The 5,430-nt window shown below is 40.0% G+C and overlaps 2 long non-coding RNA genes across 2 annotated transcripts; both read left to right on the top strand.

The window, feature by feature from the left end:
- Nucleotides 1-428: 428 nt before the first annotated feature.
- LOC311078112 lies at nucleotides 429-1,543 on the top strand. The gene is made up of 3 exons (XR_014605052.1): nucleotides 429-563; nucleotides 1,074-1,261; nucleotides 1,477-1,543. It is a non-coding gene; the product is annotated as an uncharacterized lncRNA (long non-coding RNA).
- A 223-nt stretch (nucleotides 1,544-1,766) lies between these two features.
- Nucleotides 1,767-2,580, top strand: LOC311074885. Its single transcript, XR_014604387.1, has 2 exons — nucleotides 1,767-1,859; nucleotides 2,081-2,580. It is a non-coding gene; the product is annotated as an uncharacterized lncRNA (long non-coding RNA).
- Nucleotides 2,581-5,430: the final 2,850 nt, after the last annotated feature.

Raw genomic sequence — 5,430 nt, 5'->3', positions numbered from 1 at the left:
CAATGTGCAAAATTAAAAAAACAAAACAAAAAAAACATGAGATGTTTGCAAAATGTTTGAAGACAAAGACAAATGGTTCAGTCAGCAGCATCATAAAAGACAAAAGATTGAATGGGACTGAATGAGTACTTTGTGGTTATCCAAATGGTAATCAAAATGCCACAAAAAAGTTTTGGCGAATTGATTACCATTTGTACAGTATAACGACAGTTTTACTACAAAAACCCATGGTTAAACTGTTTTTTAGAGCAGTCTTCTTGCTCGACAGACGGGTCAATGCGCGTCTGTTGTTGCTGATACGATGACGCAGTTTGCAATGCATCATGGAAATAGTAGTTGATTTACATATACGGTGTTAAAGCCGCTTTACAAGAAGGACTACTTTTCCCAGAGTGCACCTCGTGACATCATCCCGCCTACCAGAGGATCCGGAAGTTACGTAGCAGTTATTCAGCAACTCATATTTTCCAACGCAGTCTCGCGGTGAAATTCAAATTGTCGTTCTAACTTCGACAATCACGCTATCTTGGTTTTATCTTTTGGAGTTTTAATACATGATCAAGGTAAGTTGATACTTTTTAAAATATCTAAACTAACACGTAGATTTTATTCTATAGCGCAGTACGTTACTAGATAGGCTTTTTGCTTGTTTTCTGTGGTTTGATTTTATTTGTTTTTATGTTAGAGGGTCTAGAATTAGCCCCCATTTACAGTGTTTATTATATGAACATATGTGGGCTTACAGTGAGCGAGGTAACATAAGAAAAATGGCTATTAAAAGAGTCAACAAGATGTTTGAATCTTTGGGAAAATAAATTAATTCAGGAGACAACTTTACAGTCTCCCGAACAGCAATACAATCATCGTGGCATCATGAAACACCACAGACAACAAGCCTCTCAAGCGATGACCTATTAATAAGATGTAAGATTTCTTTTTTTTTTTTTTTCTATCATATATTCACTGTTGGCGTAAGGCTCATGTCATAGCAGATGTGGTGTGGTAACGTTAAACCCTTTCAATACCTGTGTTTAATGTTTTGGCACTTCTCCATGACATAATATCTTAACAAGAAATCCTTATGGAGCAGCAGAGGAACATTGTAAGGATGGTGCGAGATCTCAAAGCAAACAACGTTCGGGAGATCACAGAGGCACAGAACCAAAGTCAAAGTCCAAAACTGTTTCCAATTGAAGACTTAAGGTCATTAACTTCCCTGGAAAGTGATCTTCGATCATGTCCAGTAACAAGACAAAAAGTGGTAGGTAATGCACAGTTGCATGCTGTTATCACTCACAAGTCTGGTTGTAATTACTGTTGTAATTAAATGGTGTGTGTGTGATCAATCTAAAACATGAAAAATCTAACAATAACAAAAACTATTTATATTTGTCTAATTTGGTAAATATAATATCGATATTAGCATGTTTTAGTGTTTTGACTTAATAGTGATGGCATGTTTTAAAAATATTTCAGGTACTTGAACTGGGATTGTTTGGTGGAGTTGATTTAAAGGACACGTCTGGCGGATTATGAGGCAAGCATTCAAAAATGAATTTTTGTTGTTTCTAAGTCTATCTGGAACTTCATGACTATTCCCTCATGTCATGAATGAATGTTGAAAGTTTTAATTCTTTGACTGGTGGTGTCTTTTGATACAAATGCTTTATATGTCTATTGTTCATTTCATTTAAAATTATTTTTTAACTCTGTATTTGTATGCTCCTATTCTAGAGGCTGTAAGAAGTAATCCTGTGTGTGCACAGACATCTGAGTTGGAGGTCGAAAAAGTTATTAAAAGCTGGTTTCATCTAGCTGGTGATCGCGAGGGTGGCAAAAAAAGGACACCTTTGCAAAATGTAAACCACACATTTTAAGTTATTAGGGAATCTGTTTTGCATTGTTGTAACTTATATTTTAAAAATTTTTGCACATCTGTAAATATAAAATGTATTTCATTTGTCTTTTATAACCAGCTTTTAGTTTGTTTCTGTACTTTATGATTTATGCATTACACTTTTGCTTTATTGTTTGTATCAATTTAATTTATTGCTTTGTTTCTGTTGCGTTTTTTGGACAGTGGCCGAGAGGGCTCAACACGCTGCAACAGAAGACAACGCATGGAAATAGAAAAAAACACAAGCAAATTTACAAAACATCTTCATCAGTTTGACAGCACATGTGCTGCAAATATGCAAAACACAACCGAATACACAAACGTACTGCAAATGGCAGACCAACAACGCAAATATCTACAGTAGTGTTTTTTTATTATTTATTTTGTATTATTATTTATTGGTTGTATTGTATTTGCAGCATATGTTGTGAAACTGATGTTTTCTTAAAGGAACACTCATTTGCATTAAGCTTTGCAATGTTAGAAACCCAGTCATACTATTGAATGGTCGTGCAACATTTTCTCATTTTCCCCTGAGACGAGAGAAATCTGTATTTACCTCTTTACACTTCCTCCCACAACGATGCAAAAATTGTCATTCAATTGTCTTTTTCCTGTAGTTTTTATTTTTCCACTTATCTGGCTGAGATTTTCTTCCCCTCTCAATAAAATGCTGTACTTTGCATTGGTCTAAAGATTATAATATTCATCATAGTAGAGTAAACACTCATACTAGCCTACTTTTATATTATGCTGTGTTTTATTATCGAACATAAAAACATCCTTGTGTCATACATGTATATAAATTTAGCATTAGGCTTCATGTTTTTACTCCAATCTCATTTCATAACGTACATTTTAGTCTGGCACCAGTTTGACTAGTTGCTACAATGTAAAGTTTATGCAACAATAACATGCTTACTATTATGAGTGGACATGTCTTACCTTAAACTTATGTCTCACGTCAGTGTGACAAGCATTCGCAGAGCTACAGATCATTTTCTGTCGCATTTCAGAATAAACTTCACATTGAGAGAGACAGCAGAATGCGCATCATGTTTATTTTATTTATTTTACGAAAAACACAACATTTTGTTTTTGTTATGAGTGCACACAAATAAAAGAAGACATTTAACAGTTTTGAATGATGTATAACACTTATATGTAAGATCAATACATTTTTGTATTTTGAGTCTCTTTTGCACGGATAAGAAAAAAAGTGAGCTGGTATCGCCAGTGCGACCGCCGACCCCAGAGGGTTAAAGCAAGGGGAGTACAGTCTTACGTTATAAGGACTATCGAGGAGGCCTACTGTAAGGCCTACTTCTTCGAATGTCACGGGCGTCAGCCCAGGCAGTGCTTCGGCTCTAAGGGAGCATACTCAACCATCCCAAGTGGGAGGGAGTAACTAATCTGTCTCTACCTGAGCCTGGGTGGTGAAGGGTGATATCATAAAAGCCATGGGTAGCAACGTACTCTAAATAAACACCCTAACAAGGAATACTATCAGCATGACCCTGAGGAATGTATCAGGGTCGAGGCCTATTATCTTGTATTTTTTACAAGACAGATTTTACATTTTCTATTAAACCCAAGGAAATGGAGGCCACAATAAGTGGCCAACAACATTCAGCCTTATGACTTGGATTATTTTATTCAAGGGGCTCAGCGGAAAAAATCCTTTTTCAATTGTAAGGCATAGCCTGATAAACTAGCTTCAATACTCAGCTCTAAAGGGCGGAGGCCTGAGCATACTGCTTCCTTGGCTAGACGACTCTTGTAGTAAGAGAAGGCCAGTACTAGGAACAACTAGATTTACAGGAATAATTTGGGCTCTAGCTCTAAGGAACCTACACTCAGATACTGAGAGGCTTGAGGCGAGAATGCTTACCAAACCGCCACCAATTTCCTATAGTTTCTAAGCCTAAGACATAAATCGAGTTGGCCCCATGTGGGCCGACACACAAATATAAAGTGACTGAAGTTCAGAGCTATAATCTCAACGACTCTCTAAAGTGAGAGAACTGCTGCACTAGTATAAGGTGGCTATCAAGGTGGCCTGAAGAGGGCCAACGCTTGGCTTTGTAGTTCTGTCTGGAGCTTGACAGAGCGGTGGCCTCAGTAGAATAACTCAGATAGGGAGGAAGCCATCTCACACAAACAAATGTCTATTAGGTGCTTGGATGAACGGTGGCCTCACTAGAGAATTTTCTGTACAGCCAACCTGTTCACTACTACAGATTGACACTACTATAAGCCTGACGACTCTAACATAAGAGGAGGCCTATGGGAAGGGTATGCATAGCCTACCTATATATGGGAACTTCAGGGCCCTAATTTCACCATCCCATGAAAACCATATTTAACACCCCCTTAATACTTCCTAACAGGGAACCACCGTGGCCTATTATTCAACCTTGCTAAAAACTCGCGTAAAGGGAGAAGACCTACAGAGCTCAAACTGCTGCCCATAGAGAGATGGCCTAAACGACATTCACAAAATGGAGGCCTATCACTAAAAGAGCACGAAAGACCGCACTTACTACCAAACCCGTAGCCAGATAGGTCCAACTCATAATAGGTCCAGCTCATAATAGGTCCAGCCTCAGGCTGATGCAAGAAGCGCTTGGGGTGAGAGATTTAAATGCTTCAAATCTGTCAGCAGATCAGCCTGGTATGCTTGCAACACTGTCATTGTGTGCAAGGCATCACCAGCCAGACCCGCCACCGCGTATGCCCTGCCATTTAAGCGTGCTGTCATATTTTAGTGGCTTAAGAGACAGGGCCGGAGCACTTAGTGTCGATGCCTCTCCAGCCGTGAGATAGTTTGCGAACATCTCGTCAATTGGGGCATCGACACATACCTGTGTTCGCGCATCCCCTCAACATCAGCATAGTTCGCTGATGGCGGTGAATGCCTTTCCGATCTCATTGTGAAGATCTGGCAGGAATGGAAGGCTCACGAGAGCTGGAGCTTTATGGCTGGAAAGAAACCATTCGTCAAGTCTCTCACGAGCGGTCTCTTCCCTCACGTGCTCCAACGACAGCAGAAGCCTTGTTGAAGTGCGTTCTATAACACTCAACAGCTTAACATACGTGGTGCAGGGTGGCCGTGGGGGTTTGGGTTGTATATCCTCTTCACCTTCATCAGCCATCTCCTGCTCTCTTGGGCTGGTTGTTTTTATACACAGCAGAGCACTCGCTGCTGGATCAGAGGATGTTAGTGACAACACATCCTCATCCTGCAGCTCACTCTCACAATTCTCTGAAGGGCGTGAGAGATTAACAACTCTCTCAACCTCCTCAGCGAGCTCCCTCTGAAAAAACCCATGGTTCCAGTCTCTGCTCTGCCTCAGTGCGAGTGGGACCTGAATCGCCTGGTACAGATGTCTGTCCCTCTTCCCTCGAGAAAAGAGCAGATGAGAGTGGAGTTTTCTCAAGGGAAAAAACTCACTGTGGCTCAAGCAGATCCCTCAGGCACTGATTGTGGATGCTCTGAGCCCAAACAATAAACACACAAGTTGTGTGTCATC

The sequence above is a fragment of the Abramis brama genome, assembly GCF_963993115.1.
Source record: "Abramis brama genome assembly, chromosome: 2".
Lineage (NCBI taxonomy): Eukaryota > Metazoa > Chordata > Actinopteri > Cypriniformes > Leuciscidae > Abramis > Abramis brama.
The sequence above is the reverse complement of the archived record's forward strand: the minus strand, read 5'-3'. Positions and strand labels throughout refer to the sequence as shown.